Here is a 19,786-nt window from a genome sequence, read left to right on the forward strand (position 1 = left end):
TCCCACTTGCACTAGAGTCAATAATCTAGATTACACAGTAATGATTCTAACACCCATGGAGTCTTGGTGCTGATCATGTTTTGCTTGTGGAAGAGGCTTAGTCAATGGGTCTGCAACATTCAGATCCGTATGTATCTTGCAAATCTCTATGTCTCCCACCTGGACTTGGTCCCGGATGGAATTGAAGCGTCTCTTGATGTGCTTGGTCCTTTTGCGAAATCTGGATTCCTTTGCCAAGGCAATTGCACCAGTATTGTCACAGAAGATCTTCATTGGTCCCGATGCACTAGGTATGACACCTAGATCGGAAATGAACTCTTTCATCTAGACTCCTTCATTTGCTGCTTCCGAAGCAGCTATGTACTCCGTTTCACATGTAGATCCCGCCACGACACTTTGTTTAGAACTGCACCAACTTACAGCTCCACCGTTTAATAAAAACATGTATCTGGTTTGCGATTTAGAATCGTCCGGATCAGTGTCAAAGCTTGCATCGACGTAACCATTTACGACTAGCTCTTTGTCACCTCCATATACGAGAAACATATCCTTAGTCCTTTTCAGGTATTTCAGGATGTTCTTGACCGCTGTCCAGTGATTCACTCCTGGATTACTTTAGTACCTTCCTGCCAAGATTATTGCTAAGCATACGTCAGGTCTGGTACACAGCATTTCATACATGATAGAGCCTATGGCTGAAGCATAGGGAATATTTTTCATTTTCTCTCTATCTTCTGCTGTGGTCGGGCATTGAGTCTGACTCAACTTCACACCTTGTAATACAGGTAAGAACCCTTTCTTTGCCTGATCCATTTTGAACTTTTTCAAAACTTTATCAAGGTATGTGCTTTGTGAAAGTCCAATTAAGCGTCTTGATCTATCTCTATAAATCTTGATGCCCAATATGTAAGCAACTTCACCAAGGTCTTTCATAGAAAAACTTTTATTCAAGTATCCCTTTATGCTATCCAGAAATTCTATATCATTTCCAATTAATAATATGTCATCTACATATAATATCATAAATGCTACAGAGCTCCCACTCACTTTCTTGTAAATACAGGCTTCTCGAAAAGTCTATATAAAACCTTATGCTTTGATCACACTATCAAAGCGTTTTTTCCAACTCCGAGATGCTTGCACCAGTCCATAAATGGATCGTTGGAGCTTGCACACTTTGTTAGCTCCTTTTGGATCGACAAAACCTTCTGGTTGCATCATATACAACTCTTCTTCCAGAAATCCATTCAAGAATGCAGTTTTGACATCCATTTGCCAAATTTCATAATCATAAAATGCAGCAATTGCTAACATGATTCGGACAGACTTAAGCATCGCTACGGGTGAGAAAGTCTCATCGTAGTCAACCCCTTGAACTTGTCGAAAACCTTTCGCAACAACTCGAGCTTTATAGACAGTTACATTACCATCTGCGTCAGTCTTCTTCTTAAAGATCCATTTATTCTCAATGGCTTGCCGATCATCGGGCAAGTCAACCAAAGTCCATACTTTGTTCTCATGCATGGATCCCATCTCAGATTTCATGGCTTCTAGCCATTTTGTGGAATCTGGGCTCATCATCGCTTCCTCATAGTTCGTAGGTTCACCATGGTCAAGTAACATGACTTCCAGAATAGGATTACCGTACCACTCTGGTGCGGATCTTACTCTGGTAGACCTACGAGGTTCAGTAGAAACTTGATCTGAAGTTTCATGATCTTTATCATTAGCTTCCTCACTAATTGGTGTAGTTGTCACAGGAACCGGTTCTTGTGATGGACTACTTTCCAATAAGGGAGCAGGTACAGTTACCTCATCAAGTTCTACTTTCCTCTCACTCACTTCTTTCGAGAGAAACTCCTTCTCTAGAAAGGATCCGAATTTAGCAAACAAAAATCTTGCCCTCAGATCTGTGATAGAAGGTGTACCCAACAGTCTCTTTTGGGTATCCTATGAAGACACATTTCCCTGATTTGGGTTCGAGCTTATTTGGTTAAAGTTTCTTCACATAAGCATCGCAGCCCCAAACTTTAAGAAACGACAACTTTGGTTTCTTGCCAAACCACAGTTCATGAGGTGTCGTTTTAACGGATTTTGATGGTGCCCTATTTAACGTGAATGCGGCCGTCTCTAAAGCATAACCCCAAAACGATAGCGGTAAATCAGTAAGAGACATCATAGATCGCACCATATCTAGTAAAGTATGATTACGACGTTCGGACACACCATTTTGTTGTGGTGTTCCGGGTGGCGTGAGTTGCAAAACTATTCCGCATTGTTTCAAATGTAAACCAAACTCGTAACTCAAATATTCTCCTCCACGATCAGATCGTAGAAATTTTATTTTCTTATTACGATGATTTTCCACTTCACTCTGAAATTCTTTGAACTTTTCAAATGTTTCAGACTTGTGTTTCATTAAGTAGATATACCCATATCTACTCAAATCATCTGTGAAGGTGAGAAAATAACGATACCCGCCGCGAGCCTGAATATTCATTGGACCACAAACATCAGTATGTATGATTTCCAACAAACCAGTTGCTCGCTCCATAGTTCCGGAGAACGGAGTTTTAGTCATCTTGCCCATGAGGCACGGTTCACAAGTACCAAGTGATTCATAATCAAGTGATTCCAAAAGTCCATCAGTATGGAGTTTCTTCATGCGCTTTATACCGATATGACCTAAACGGCAGTGCCACAAATAAGTTGCACTATCATTATCAACTCTGCATCTTTTGGTTTCAACACTATGAATATGTGTATCACTACTATCGAGATTCAATAAAAATAGACCATTCTTCAAGGGTGCATGACCATAAAAGATATTACTCATATAAATAGAACAATCATTATTCTCTGATTTAAATGAATAACCGTCTCGCATCAAACAAGATCCAGATATAATGTTCATGCTCAACGCTGGCACCAAAGAACAATTATTTAGGTCTAAAACTAATCCCGATGGTAGATGTAGAGGTAGCGTGTCGACTGCGATCACATCGACTTTGGAACCATTTCCCACGCGCATCGTCACCTCATCCTTAGCCAATCTTCGCTTAATCCGTAGTCCCTGTTTTGAGTTGCAAATATTAGCAACAGAACCAGTATCAAATACCCAGGTACTACTGCGAGTATTAGTAAGTTACACATCAATAACATGTATATCACATATACCTTTGTTTACTTTGCCATCCTTCTTATCCGCCAAATACTTGGGGCAGTTCCGCTTCTAGTGTTCAGTCTGCTTGCAGTAGAAGCACTCAGTCTCAGGCTTAGGTACAGACTTGGGTTTCTTCTCTTGAGCAGCAACTTGTTTGCTGTTCTTCTTGAAGTTCCCCTTCTTCTTCCCTTTGCCCTTTTTCTTGAAACTGGTGGTCTTGTTGACCATCAAAACTTGATGCTCCTTCTTGATTTCTACCTCCGCGGCTTTTAGCATTGCGAAGAGCTCGGGAATAGTCTTGTCGATCCCTTGCATATTATAGTTCATCATGAAGCACTTGTAGCTTGGTGGCAGTGATTGAAGAATTCTGTCAATGACACTATCATCAGGAAGATTAACTCCCAGTTGAATCAAGTGATTATTATACCCAGACATTTTGAGTATGTGTTCACTGACAGAACTATTCTCCTCCATCTTGCGGCTATAGAACTTATTGGAGACTTCATATCTCTCAATCCGGGAATTTGCTTCAAATATTAACTTCAACTCCTGGAACATCTCATATGCTCCATGACGTTCAAAACATCGTTGAAGACCCGGTTCTAAGCCGTAAAGCATGGCACACTGAACTATCGAGTAGTCATCAGCTTTGCTCTACCAGACGTTCTTAATGTCGTCAGTTGCATCAGCAGCAGGCCTGGCACCCAGCGGTGCTTCCAGGACGTAATTCTTCTATGCAGCAATGAGGATAATCCTCAGGTTACGGACCCAGTCCGTGTAATTGCTACCATCATCTTTCAACTTTTCTTTCTCAAGGAACGCATTAAAATTCAATGGAACAACAACACGAGCCATCTATCTACAACAAACATAGACAAGCAAAATACTATCAGGTACTAAGTTCATGATAAATTTAAGTTCAATTAATCATATTACTTAAGAACTCCCACTTAGACAGACATCTCTCTAGTCATCTAAGTGATCACGTGATCCAAATCAACTAAACCATGTCCGATCATCACGTGAGATGGAGTAGTTTCAATGGTGAACATCACTATGTTGATCATATCTACTATATGATTCACGTTCGACCTTTCGGTCTCCGTGTTTTGAGGCCATATCTGTTATATGCTAGGCTCATCAAGTTTAACCTAAGTATTCCGCGTGTGCAACTGTTTTGCACCCATTGTATTTGAACGTAGAGCCTATCACACCCGATCATCACGTGGTGTCTCAGCACGAAGAACTTTCGCAACGGTGCATACTCAGGGAGGACACTTCTTGATAATTTTTAGTGAGAGATCATCTTAAAATGCTACCGTCAATCAAAGCAAGATAAGATGCATAAAGGATAAACATCACATGCAATCAATATAAGTGATATGATATGGCCATCATCATCTTGTGCTTGTGATCTCCATCTCCGAAGCACCGTCGTGATCACCATCGTCACCGTCGCGACACCTTGATCTCCATGGTAGCATCGTTGTCATTACGCCATCTATTGCTTCTACGACTATCGCTACCGCTTAGTGATAAAGTAAATCAATTATAGGGCGTTTGCATTTCATACAATAAAGCGACAACCATATGGCTCCTGCCAGTTGCCGATAACTTCGGTTACAAAACATGATCATCTCATACAATAAAATATAGCATCACGTCTTGACCATATCACATCACAACATGCCCTGCAAAAACAAGTTAGACGTCCTCTACTTTGTTGTTGCAAATTTTACGTGGCTGCTACGGGCTGAGCAAGAACCGTCCTTACCTACGCATCAAAACCACAACGATAGTTCGTCAAGTTAGTGCTGTTTTAACCTTCGCAAGGACCGGGCGTAGCCACACTCGGTTCAACTAAAGTTGGAGAAACAGACACCCGCTAGTCACCTGTGTGCAAAGCACAGCGGTAAAACCAGTCTCGCGTAAGCGTACGCGCAATGTCGGTCCGGGCCGCTTCATCCAACAATATCGCTGAACCAAAGTATGACATGCTGGTAAGCAGTATGACTTGTATCGCCCACAACTCACTTGTGTTCTACTCGTGCATATAACATCAGTGCATAAAACCTAGGCTCGGATGCCACTGTTGGGGAACGTAGTAATTTCAAAATTTTCCTACGCGCACGCAAGATCATGGTGATGCATAGCAACGAGAGGGGAGAGTGTTGTCCACGTACCCTCGTAGACCGTAAGCGGAAGCGTTATGACAACGCGGTTGATGTAGTCGTACGTCTTCACGATCCGACCGATCCAAGCACCGAACGTACGACACCTCCGAGTTCAGCACACGTTCAGCTCGATGATGATCCCCGGACTCCGATCCAGTAGGTTGTCGGGGATGAGTTCCGTCAGCACGACGGCGTGGTGACGATGATGATGTTCTACCGACGTAGAGCTTCGCACACGGCTAAGGAACAATCACGAAGATCAACTTGTGTGTCTAGAGGTGCCCCCTGCCCCCGTATATAAAGGAGCAAGGGGGGAGACCGACCGGCCCTAGGGGGCGCGCCAAGGAGGGGGGAGTCCTCCTCCTAGTGGGAGTAGGACTCCCCTTTCCTAGTCCAACTAGGAAGGAGGAAGGGGGGAGGAAAGAGAGGGAGAGGGAGAGGGAAAGAGGGGCCGCGCCCCATCCCCTTGTCCAATTTGGACTCCCCATGGGAGGGGGCGCGCCACCTCCTGGGCAGCAGCCCTCTCTCTCCCCTCAGGCCCACTAAGGCCCAATACTTCCCCGGGGGGTTCCGGTAACCCCTCCGGCACTCCGGTTTTCTCCGAAATCACCCGGAACACTTCCGGTGTCCGAATATGGTCGTCCAATATATCAATCTTTATGTCTCGACCATTTCGAGATTCCTCGCCATGTCCGGGATCACACTCCGAACAACCTTCGGTACATCAAAACATATAAACTCATAATAAAACTGTCATCGTAACGTTAAGCGTGCAGACCCTACGGGTTCGAGAACTATGTAGACATGACCTAGAACTATTCTCGGTCAATAACCAATAGCGGAACCTAGATGCTCATATTGGCTCCCACATATTCTACGAAGATCTTTATCAGTCAAACCGCATAACAACATACGTTGTTCCCTTTGTCATCAGCATGTTACTTGCCCGAGATTTGATCGTCGGTATCTAATACCTAGTTCAATCTCATTACCGGCAAGTCTCTTTACTCGTTACATAATGCATCATTCCGTAACTAACTCATTAGCTACATTGCTTGCAAGGCTTATAGTGATGTGCATTGCCGAGAGGGCCCAGAGATACTGATGGGGAACGTAGCAGAAATTCAAAATTTTCCTACGTGTCACCAAGATCTATCTATGGAGAAACCAGCAACGAGGGGAAGGAGAGTGCATCTACATACCCTTGTAGATCGCTAAGCGGAAGCGTTCAAGACAACGGGGTTGAAGGAGTCGTACTCGTCGTGATCCAAATCACCGGAGATCCTAGTGCCGAACGGACGGCACGTCCGCGTTCAACACACGTACAGCCCGGTGACGTCTCCCATGCCTTGATCCAGCAAGGAGAGAGGGAGAAGTTGAGGAAGACTCCATCCAGCAGCAGCACAATGGCGTGGTGGTGATGGAGGAGCATGGCAATCCTGCAGGGCTTCGCCAAGCACCGCGGGAGAGGAGGAGGGAGAGCGGTAGGGCAGCGCCTTGAGGGAGAGGTTCTCGTATCTCTGGCAGCCCCAAAACCCCCACTATTTATAGGAGGAGGGGAGGTGGTTGCGCCCCCATCTAGGGTTCCCACCCTAGGGGTGCGGCAGCCCTAGATGGGACTTGGAGGGGGCTGCCAAGAGGGGGAGAAGGGGGAGGCACACCCAGGGTGGGCCTTAAGGCCCATCTGCCCTAGGGTTTGCCCCCCTTTCACACTCTTCCTACGCCTTGGGCCCCTTGTGGGGGGCGCACAAGCCCACCTAGGGCTGGTCCCCTCCCACACTTGGCCCATGCAGACCTCCGGGGTTGGTGGCCCCACTTGGTTGACCCCCGGGACCCTCCCGGTGGTCCCGGTATGTTACCGAAAAAACCCGAAACTTTTCTGGTGACCAAAACAGGACTTCCCATATATAAATCTTTACCTCCGGACCATTCTGGAACTCCTCATGACGTCTGGGATCTCATCCGGGACTCCGAACAACATTCGGTAACCACATACAAACTTCCTTTATAACCCTAGTGTCATCGAACCTTAAGTGTGTAGACCCTATGGGTTCGGGAACCATGCAGACATGACCGAGACGTTCTCCGGTCAATAACCAACAACGGGATCTGGATACCCATGTTGGCTCCCACATGTTCCACGATGATCTCATCGGATGAACCACGATGTCAAGGACTCAATAGATCCCGTATTCAATTCCCTTTGTCTAGCGGTATAGTACTTGCCCGAGATTCGATCGTCGGTATACCGATACCTTGTTCAATCTCGTTACCGGCAAGTCTCTTTACTCGTTCCGTAACACATCATCCCGTGATCAACCCCTTGGTCACATTGTGCACATTATGATGATGTCCTACCGAGTGGGCCCAGAGATACCTCTCCGTCAACCGGAGTGACAAATCCTAGTCTCGATTTGTGCCAACCCAACAGACACTTTCGGAGATACCTGTAGTGCACCTTTATAGCCACCCAGTTACGTTGTGACGTTTGGTACACCCAAAGCATTCCTACGATATCCGGGAGTTGCACAATCTCATGGTCTAAGGAAATGATACTTGAAATTAGAAAAGCTTTAGCATACGAACTACAATCTTTGTGCTAGGCTTAGGATTGGGTCTTGTCCATCACATCATTCTCCTAATGATGTGATCCCGTTATCAACGACATCCAATGTCCATGGTCAGGAAACCATAACCATCTATTGATCAACGAGCTAGTCAACTAGAGGCTTACTAGGGACATGGTGTTGTCTATGTACCCACACATGTATCTGAGTTTCCTATCTATACAATTATAGCATGGATAATGAACGATTATCATGAACAAGGAAATATAATAATAATAACTACTTTATTATTGCCTCTGGGGCATATTTCCAACAGTCTCCCATTTGCACTAGAGTCAATAATCTAGTTCACATCGCTATGTGATTAACACTGACAGGTCACATCGCCATGTGACCAACATCCAAAGAGTTTACTAGTGTCTAAACTAGTTCACATCATCATGTGATTAAGACTCAATGAGTTCTGGGGTTTGATCATGTTTTGCTCGTAAGAGAGGTTTTAGTCAACGGGTCTGCAACATTCAGGTCCGTATGTACTTCGCAAATCTCTATGTCATATTGTAAATGCTACTTCCACGCTCCACTTGGAGCTATTCCAAATGGTTGTTCCACTATACGTATCCGGTTTGCTACTCAGAGTCACTCGGATAGGTGTTAAAGCTTGCATTGACGTAACCCTTTACATCAAACTCTTTATCACCTCCATAATCGAGAAACATATCCTTATTCCTCTAAGGATAATTTTGACCGCTATCTGGTGATCCACTCCTTGATCACCTTTGTACCCTCTTGCCAGATAAGTAGCAAGGCACACATCAGGTGCGGTACACAGCATAGCATACTATAGAGCCTACGTCTGAAGCATAGGGGACGACCTTCGTCCTTTCTCTCTCTTCTGCCGTGGTCGAGCTTTAAGTCTTAACTTCATACCTTACAACTCAGCCAAGAACTCCTTCTTTGACTGATCCATCTTGAACACCTTCAAGATCATGTCAAGGTATGTGCTCATTTTGAAAGTATTATTAAGCATTTTGATCTATCTTATAGATCTTGATGCTTATTGTTCAAGTAGCTTAATCCAGGTTTTCCATTGAAAAACACTTTTCAAATAACCCTATATGCTATCTAGAAATTCTACATCATTTCTGATGAACAATATGTCAACAACATATACTCATCAGAAATTCTATAGTGCTCCCACTCACTTCTTTGGAAATACAAGTTTCTCATAAACTTTGTATAAACTCAAAATCTTTGATCATCTCATCAAAGCGTTCATTCCAACTCCGAGATGCTTACTCCAGTCCTTAGAAGGATCGCTGGTGCTAGCATACCTTTTAGCATCCTTAGAATTGACAAAACCTTTCTGATTGTATCACATACAACCTTTCCTTACGAAAACTGGTAAGGAAACTTGTTTTGACATCCATCTGCCAGATTTCATAAATGCAGCTAATGCTAACATGATTCCGACAGACTTAAGCATCGCGACGGATGAGAAAATCTCATCATAGTCAACTCCTTGAACTTGTGAAAAACTCTTCACCACAAGTCGAGCTTCATAGACGGTGACATTACTGTCCACGTCCGTCTTCTTCTTAAAGATCCATTTATCTCAATGGCTTGCCGATCATCGGGCAAGTCACCAAAGTTCATGCTTTGTTCTGATACATGGATCCTATCTCGGATTTCATGGCTTCTAACCATTTGTTGGAATTTGGGCCCACCATCGCTTCTCCATAGCTCGTAGGTTCATTGTTGTCTAGCAACATGACCTTCAAGATAGGGTCACCGTACCACTCCGAAGTAGTACACGTCCTTGTCGTCCTACGAGGTTCGGTAGTGACTTGATCTGAAGCTTCATGATCACTATCATAAGCTTCCACTTCAATTGGTGTAGGTGCCACAGGAACAACTTCCTGTGCCCTGCTACACACTAGTTGAAGTGAAGGTTCAATAACCTCATCAAGTCTCCACCATCCTCCCACTCAATTCTCGAGACAAACTTTTCCTTGAGAAAGGACCCGATTCAAGAAACAATCACTATTCCTTTCGGATCTGAATTAGGAGGTATACCCAACTGTTTTGGGTGTCATATGAAGATGCATTTTATCCGCTTTGGGTTCGAGCTTATCTACCTGAAACTTTTTCACATAAGCATCGCAGCCCAAACCTTTAAGAAATGACAACTTAGGTTTCTCTAAACCACAGTTCATACGGTGTCATCTCAATGGAATTACGTGGTTCCCTATTAAAGTGAGTGCGGTTGTCTCTAATGCCTAACCCATGAACGATAGTGGTAATTCGATAAGAGACATCATGGTACGCACCGTATCCAATAGGGTGTAACTATGATGTTCGGACACACCATCACACTATGGTGTTCCAGGCGGTATTAATTGTGAAACAATTTCCACAATGTCTTTGTTGCGTGCCAAAGCTCGTAACTCAGATACTCATCTCTATGATCATATCATAGACATTTTATCCTCTTGTCACGATGATCTTCAACTTCACTCTGAAATTACTTGAACCATTCAATAATTCAGACTTGTGTTTCATCAAGTAAATATACTCAACATCTACTTGAATCATCTGTGGAGTAAGAACATAACGATATTCACTGCATGCCTCAACACTCATTGGACTGCACACATCAAAATGTGTTACTTCCAACAAGTTGCTATCTTGTTCCATCTTACTGTACACGAGGCTTCTCAGTCATCTTGCCCATGTGGTATGCTTTGCATATCTCAAGTGATTCAAAATCGAATGAGTCCAAACGATCCATCTGCATGGAGTTTTTTCATGCGTATACACCAATAGACATGGTTTGCATGTCTCAAACTTTTCAAAAATGAGTGAGTCTAAAGATCCATCAACATGGAGCTTCTTCATGCGTTTTATACCAATATGACTTACATGGCAGTGCCACAAGTAAGTGGTACTATCATTACTATCTTATATTTTTGGCATGAAAATGTGTATCACTACGATCGAGCAATAAACCATTCCTTTAGGTGCAAGACCATTGAAGGTATTATACAAATAAATAGAGTAACCATTATTCTCCTTAAATGAATAACCGTATTGCGATAGACATAATCCAATCATGTCTATGCTCAACGCAAACACCAAAAGACAATTATTCAGGTTTAATACTAATCTTGATGGTAGAGGGAGCGTGCGATGTTTGATCACATCAAACTTGGAAACAGTTCCAACACATATCGTCATCTCACCTTTAGCTAGTCTCTGTTTATTCCGTAGCCTTTTATTTCGAGTTACTAACAACCGAACCGGTATCTTGATACCCTGGTGCTACTAGGAGTACTAGTAAAGTACACATTAACATAATGTATATCCAGTATACTTATATCGACCTTGCCAGCCTTCTAATCTACCAAGTATCTAGGGCAATTCCGCTCTAGTGACTGTTCCCCTTACCATAGAAGCACTTAGTTTCGGGTTTGGGTTCAACCTTGGGTTTCTTCACTAGAGAAGAAGCTGCTTTGCCGTTCCATGAAGTATCCCTTCTTGCCCTTGCCCTTCTTGAAACTAGTTGTTTCACCAACCATCAACAATTGATGCTCCTTTTTGATTTCTACTTTCGCGGTGTCAAAACATCGCGAATACCTCAAGGGTCATCATATCTATCCCTGATATGTTATAGTTCGTCACGAAGCTCTAGCAGCTTGGTGGCAATGACTTTGGAGAAACATCACTATCTCTGGAAGATCAACTCCCACTCGATTCAAGTGATTGTCGCACTCAGACAATCTGAGCACAAACTCAACGATTGAGCTTTTCTCCCTTAGTTTGCAGGCTAAGAAAATCATCGGAGGTCTCATACCTCTTGACGTGGGCACGAGCCTGAAATCCCAATTTCAGCCCTCGAAACATCTCATATGTTCCGCGACATTTCGAAAACGTCTTTGGTGCCTCAACTCTAAACCGTTTAACTGAACTATCACGTAGTTATCAAAACGTGTATGTCCTATGTTCGCAACATCCACAGACGATGTTTGGGGTTCAGCACACTGAACGGTGCATTAAGAACATAAGCTTTCTACTGTCCACATAATTGCTACTGTCAACTTTCAACTATATTTTTCTCTAGGAACATATCTAAACAGTGGAACTAAAGCGCGAGCTTACGACATAATTTGCAAAGATCTTTTGACTATGTTCAGGATAATTAAGTTCATCTTATGAACTCCTACTCAGATAGACATCCCTCTAGTCATCTAAGTGATTACATGATCCGAGTCAACTAGGCCGTGTCCGATCATCACGTGAGACGGACTAGTCATCATCGGTGAACATCTTCATGTTGATCGTATCTACTATACGACTCATGCTCGACCTTTCGGTCTCTTGTGTTCCGAGGCCATGTCTATACATGCTAGGCTCGTCAAGTTAACCTGAGTGTTTCGCGTGTGTAAATCTGGCTTACACCCGTTGTATGTGAACGTAAGAATCTATCACACCCGATCATCACGTGGTGCTTCGAAACAACGAACTTTCGCAACGGTGCACAGTTAGGGGGAACACTTTCTTGAAATTTTAATGAGGGATCATCTTATTTACTACCGTCGTTCTAAGCAAATAAGATGCATAAACATGATAAACATCACATGCAATCAAAAATAGTGACATGATATGGACAATATCATTTCACTCCTTTTGATCTCCATCCTCGGGGCTCCATGATCATCATCGTCACGGCATGACACCATGATCTCCATCATCATGATCTCCATCATCGTGTCTCCATGAAGTTGTCTCGCCAACTTATTACTTCTACTACTATGGCTACCGGTTAGCAATAAAGTAAAGTAATTACATGGCGTTGTTCAATGACACGCAGGTCATACAATAAATAAAGACAACTCCTATGGCTCCTGCCGGTTGTCATACTCATCGACATGCAAGTCGTGATTCCTATTACAAGAACATGATCAATCTCATACATCACATATCATTCATCACATTCTTCTTGGCCATATCACATCACATAGCATACCCTGCAAAAACAAGTTAGACGTCCTCTAATTGTTGTTTGCATGTTTTACGTGGCTGCTATGGGTTTCTAGCAAGAACGTTTCTTACCTACGCAAAAAACACAACGTGATATGTCAATTGCTATTTACCCTTCATAAGGACCCTTTTCATCGAATCCGTTCCGACTAAAGTGGGAGAGACTGGCACCCGCTAGCCACCTTATGCACCAAGTGCATGTCAGTCGGTAGAACCTGTCTCACGTAAGTGTACGTGTAAGGTCAGTTCGGGCCGCTTCATCCCACAATACCGTCGAAACAAGATTGGACTAGTAATGGTAAGCATATTGAACAAAATCAACGCCCACAACTACTTTGTGTTCTACTCGTGCAAAGAATCTATGCAATAGACCTAGCTCATGATGCCACTGTTGGGGAACGTAGCAGAAATTCAAAATTTTCCTACGTGTCACCAAGATCTATCTATGGAGAAACCAGCAACGAGGGGAAGGAGAGTGCATCTACATACCCTTGTAGATCGCTAAGCGGAAGCGTTCAAGAGAACGGGGTTGAAGGAGTCGTACTCGTCGTGATCCAAATCACCGGAGATCCTAGTGCCGAACGGACGGCACCTCCGCGTTCAACACACGTACAGCTCGGTGACGTCTCCCATGCCTTGATCCAGCAAGGAGAGAGAGAGAAGTTGAGGAAGATTCCATCCAGCAGCAGCACAACGGCGTGGTGGTGATGGAGGAGCGTGGCAATCCTGCAGGGCTTCGCCAAGCACCGCGGGAGAGGAGGAGGGAGAGAGGTAGGGCAGCGCCTTGAGGGAGAGGTTCTCGTATCTCTGGCAGCCCCAAAACCCCCACTATTTATAGGAGGAGGGGAGGTGGCTGCGCCCCCATCTAGGGTTCCCACCCTAGGGGTGCGGCAGCCCTAGATGGGACTTGGAGGGGGCTGCCAAGAGGGGGAGAAGGGGGAGGCGCACCCAGGGTGGGCCTTAAGGCCCATCTGCCCTAGGGTTTGCCCCCCTTTCACACTCTTCCTGCGCCTTGGGCCCCTTGTGGGGGGCGCACAAGCCCACCTGGGGCTGGTCCCCTCCCACACTTGGCCCATGCAGCCCTCCGGGGTTGGTGGCCCCACTTGGTTGACCCCCGGGACCCTCCCGGTGGTCCCGGTATGTTACCGAAAAAACCCGAAACTTTTCCGGTGACCAAAACAGGACTTCCCATATATAAATCTTTACCTCCGGACCATTCCGGAACTCCTCATGACGTCTGGGATCTCATCCGGGACTCCGAACAACATTCGGTAACCACATACAAACTTCCTTTATAACCCTAGTGTCATCGAACCTTAAGTGTGTAGACCCTACGGGTTCGGGAACCATGCAGACATGACCGAGACGTTCTCCGGTCAATAACCAACAGCGGGATCTGGATACCCATGTTGGCTCCCACATGTTCCACGATGATCTCATCGGATGAACCACGATGTCAAGGACTCAATAGATCCCGTATTCAATTCCCTTTGTCTAGCGGTATAGTACTTGCCCGAGATTCGATCGTCGGTATACCGATACCTTGTTCAATCTCGTTACCGGCAAGTTTCTTTACTCGTTCCGTAACACATCATCCCGTGATCAACCCCTTGGTCACATTGTGCACATTATGATGATGTCCTACCGAGTGGGCCCAGAGATACCTCTCCGTCAACCGGAGTGACAAATCCCAGTCTCGATTCGTGCCAACCCAACAGACACTTTTGGAGATACCTGTAGTGCACCTTTATAGCCACCCAGTTACGTTGTGACGTTTGGTACACCCAAAGCATTCCTACGGTATCCGGGAGTTGCACAATCTCATGGTCTAAGGAAATGATACTCGACATTAGAAAAGCTTTAGCATACGAACTACGATCTTTGTGCTAGGCTTAGGATTGGGTCTTGTCCATCACATCATTCTCCTAATGATGTGATCCCGTTATCAACGACATCCAATGTCCATGGTCAGGAAACCGTAACCATCTATTGATCAACGAGCTAGTCAACTAGAGGCTTACTAGGGACATGGTGTTGTCTACGTACCCACACATGTATCTGAGTTTCCTATCAATACAATTATAGCATGGATAATAAACGATTATCATGAACAAGGAAATATAATAATAATAACTACTTTATTATTGCCTCTAGGGCATATTTCCAATAGATACCTCTCCGACAATCAGAGTGATAAAACCTAATCTCGAAATACGCCAACCCAACATGTACCTTTGGAGACACCTGTAGAGCTCCTTTATAATCACCCAGTTACGTTGTGACGTTTGGTAGCACACAAAGTGTTCCTCCGGTAAACGGGAGTTGCATATTGTCATAGTTACAGGAACATGTATAAGTCATGAAGAAAGCAATAGCAACATACTAAATGATCAAGTGCTAGGCTAACGGAATGGGTCATGCCAATCACATCATTCTCCTAATGATGTGATCCCGTTAATCAAATGACAACACATGTCTATGGTTAGGAAACATAACCATCTTTGATTAATGAGCTAGTAAAGTAGAGGCATACTAGTGATGTTATGTTTGTCTATGTATGCACACATGTATCATGTTTCCGGTTAATACAATTCTAGCATGAATAATAAACATTTATCATGATATGAGGAAATAAATAATAACTTTATTATTGCCTCTAGGGCATATTTCCTTCAACCGATTCATATATAGTGTAGATCCTTGCTTGCGAGTACTTTGGATGAGTACTCACGGTTGCTTTGCTCCCCTTTTTCCACCTCTTTCCATTCTTCTCGGATGCTGCAGTCAGCTAGGATGCAGACGCCAGTTTCGATGATGACTGCTACTACACTGAGGGTGTGTACTACTACGTGGAGGCCGCCGACGACCAGGAGTAGTTAGGAGGCTCCTAGGCAGGAGGCCTTGCCTTTTCGATCGTTGTTACTTTTGTGCTAGCCTTCTTAATGCAAACTTGTTTAACTTATGTCTGTACTCAGATATTGTTGCTTCTGCTGACTTTTTTGTATACAAGCTTACGTATTCGAGCCCTCGAGGCCCCTGGCTTGTAATATAAAGCTTGTGTTATTTTAATTTGTGTCTAGACTTGTGTTGTGATATCTTCTCGTGAGTCCCTCATCTTGATCATACACATTTGCGTGTATGATTAGTGTATGATTGAATCGAGGGTGTCACAAGTTGGTATCAGAGGCGACTGCCTATAGGTAGCCCCCTTTCCAACTGCTTGGCCGAAGTTGAGTCTAGTCACTACAAAACTTTTACTAACATGGTTGTGTGTCTTACAGACCCACTTCGCCATTGGGTGGTATTAGGATCTTTTACTCCTCGTCTATACTCTGGGACTCTGATCTCTCTTCAATTCGGGTTAAACGAATTTACTAACTCTAACATTAGGATCCCGTGACCACATTCACCCCAAAGTTGGATAAGCCATAGTTATTCCTTATAGTATCTTGAATAGTACACACACTGTTGTGTTGACTACTATGTGGTATCCATCATACCTCTTTCATTATACATGTTTGAATGCTCCTTTGTCCTTACAAATGCTCGATGCTGAACTACCCCTGTTACATGTTAGCAGGATGGTTAGACCCGCTGGTCGTGGCCGTGGTACCAACGATTCACTTGGTCGGAATGATACAACAGTTTGAGCTGAATCGCCAGTTCATGGAAGGAATGATGGCTTAGTTCCCTCGTCCGAATATGAATCAACAGCCAGCCCCAATAACTCTGCAAGACTTCATGCACTTCAACCTGACCATCTACAGTATCTCAAGTCAGCCCCTTAATGTTGATGACTGGCTCCGGGACATCACCTATGAAATGCAGTCTGCTAGTGTTGCCCCTGCCAGCTATGTCACCTTCTCATCCTTCTTCATCAAGGGCCCCGCTGCTCAATGATGGGCCAACCACAGGCATACCCTACCTACTGGAATGGTCATCACTTGGCTGGATTTCCAAGCTGCCTTCCTTGCCCACTTCATTCCTCGGGGAATCATGGACAGGAAGAAGCGCAAGTTCCGTAACCTCACTCAAGGCAACAAGACAGTTGATGCTTATCAACGGGAATTTTTGGACTTGTCACGTTATGCTGAAGAAGACATTGCAACTGATGCTCGCAGACAGGAAAAGTTCCGTGATGGACTTCATCCTGCTATCAAGCTAGCACTGCTCGTTCATGACTTTGTCGACTTCGCCACCTTGGTGAATAAGGCTATTCAGGTTGAGACTGGTCTTCTGGAACACCAGGTATCCCTGAGGTGCATTTGTGACGCTGGCTCATCTTCGGGCCCCTCAGCGCAGAAGCGTCGGATATGGATTCCCCATAGCATGTATCGTCCAACTACACCTGCACCAAGACAGTCCTATGTTGCACCTCGTCTGCCTCCTCCACCGGAGAGGCAGCCTCTTCGAGCTGCACCACCCCGAGCTCCTGCTCCCAATCCCAATGATGGTTTATGAATCATATGTGGACATCCAAGTCACCTTACCAAAGTGCAATCAGAAACAGAACCAGCTGACTCTGCCTTCAACTGGCTGTAACAACCAGCCCCGCAACGGCAATGCCAGGCCTTATGGTCGTGGTCAGGCTAATCATGTTGATCTGATGAAAAGGGATCTTGCCTTAGAGAAATCCAGAGATTTCTTGCTTGCTGAAGATGGGAACTTATACTTCAGAGCTCGCATTGTGTTACCCCGATTTAAGGTTATGACAGAGAAGGTGATGAAAGAAGCACATGACACCCCTCTCTCTCTCTCTCTATTCATCATGGAAGTACTAAGATGTATCTAGACATCCATCAAAAGTACTGGTGGTCTAAGATGAAGCAAGACATTGCTCAATGTATTGAAGAGTGTGATGTTTGTTGCCGCGTCAAAGCAGAACATCAGAAACCGACTGGACTTCTACAACCTTTCCCTATTCCTGAATGGAAATGGGATAAAATTCAGATGGACTTCATCACAGGCCTTCCCAAGTCTCAAAAAGGTAACGATGCTATCTTCGTTGTCATCGAATAATTCTCAAAAGTTGCTCACTTTCTGCCAGTCAAGGAGACAATCACTGCTAGTCAATTAGCAAGCTTGTATATCTCCAGAATTGTGTCACTCCATGGCATTCCGAAGGAGATCAGTTCAGACTGCGACAGTATATTCACTTCAAAGTTCTGGGATAGTTTCCAAGAGGCAATGGGAACTCATGTTACATGGAGCACTGCTTACCATTCCCAATTCCAAGGCCAAGTCGAGCGACTCAATCAAATTCTCGAAGACATGCTTCGGGCTTGTGTTATTTATTTCGGCAAGAAGTGGGAAGAATCTCTCCCTTATGCGGAGTTCTCTTATAACAACAGCTATCAAGCCAACTTGAAGATGGCACCCTTCGAAGTGCATTATGGACGTAAGTGTCGAACCCCTCTGAATTGGTCAGAAACTGGGGAACAGAAGCTCATTGGTTTGGACATTATTCAACAAGCTGAAGAGCAGGTTCGCATTGTCCAGGATAATCTTAAGGCGGCCCAGTCCTGCCAGAAGAGCAACTATGACCGGAAACACCGGGGTTCAACTTATCAACCTAGTGAACAAGCTTATCTATGTGTCACTCCTTTGAGAGGCACCCATCAGTTCAGAATCAAGGGCAAGCTAGCTCCGTGCTACATTGGTCCCTTCCGCATTCTCACCCGTCATGGACTGGTGGATTATCAATTGGAGTTGCCACCTTAGTTCTCTCACGTCCATGACGTCTTCCGCGTGTCGCAACTTCGTCGATGCTTCACGGATCCGGAGCGTGAAGTGGATCCAGAACTAATTGAAGTGCAAGATGATCTCACTTATAAAGAGCATCCGATCTGCATTCTTGAAGAAGCTGAACGTCGAACCCGCCAGAAGGTTACCAAGTTCCTCAAGGTGCAATAGTCAAATCATACTAAAGATGAAGCCACTTGGGAACACGAGGATAACCTCCGTGTTGAATACCCCGATCTTTTATCTTCTACCTCTTAATTCTCGAGACGAGAATTTCTTTTAGAGGAGGAGAGTTGTAACTCCCCGGTGTAATGATGCTACACTAACCCTTGGGGTTAAGTTAATCTTTTTGCTAAACAAGTGTTTGATTATCATTGTCTAATACCTCTTTCAAATTCCAGTTGAATTCAGTTACAAATTATGAGTGAAATTCAGCTTTGCTCAAACATGAAAACTAAAATGTTCATCTTGTGAAAAATAGTCACTTATTAATATTGCTGGTGAACCAACACTTTTACTTAAATGACTTCAACTATTTGAAACAGTGGCTAAAATAATGTTTTAAATGCCTTTTTACTTTATAAAAATACTAAAGTGAATTACTTAATTATTACACATAATGTGACAGTAACCTGAATTATAATGATATTTTAGGTGCAGTTGTTTTATTTTATAAAACTAATTTGGTTATAAAGGATATTGGAAAAACAGATGCTTTAAAGAAAAACAAAACAAAAAGGTAAAAGAAAAGAAAAGGAAGAGGTGAGAGAGAGAGAGAACAGCCCCACTGCCCCCTGGGCCTTAGCCCATCAGCCAACCCAGCCCATCGACGCCCACGGGTCGTCTCTTACCCTGTTCAGCCGACCGGGGTCAGAACAGGGGCACGGTTTTGCTCCAACCACCTCGTCGGCGACGCCCCGACGAGGGGATAAGGCCCCGCGCCTTCCCGCCTCCTCGTGACCCGCCTCCAGTCACCCTGCTCACCTCTCCCCTCTTCGCCTTCCCTCTCATATCTCCTTTCCCCTTCTCATCAAGCGCGGTCGTCGCCGTCGCCGCGCCACCACCGTGGCCACTGCCACCCCCTAGTGCCCCCGACGTGT

The sequence above is a fragment of the Triticum dicoccoides genome, chromosome 5B (assembly GCF_002162155.2).
Source record: "Triticum dicoccoides isolate Atlit2015 ecotype Zavitan chromosome 5B, WEW_v2.0, whole genome shotgun sequence".
Taxonomy (NCBI): domain Eukaryota; kingdom Viridiplantae; phylum Streptophyta; class Magnoliopsida; order Poales; family Poaceae; genus Triticum; species Triticum dicoccoides.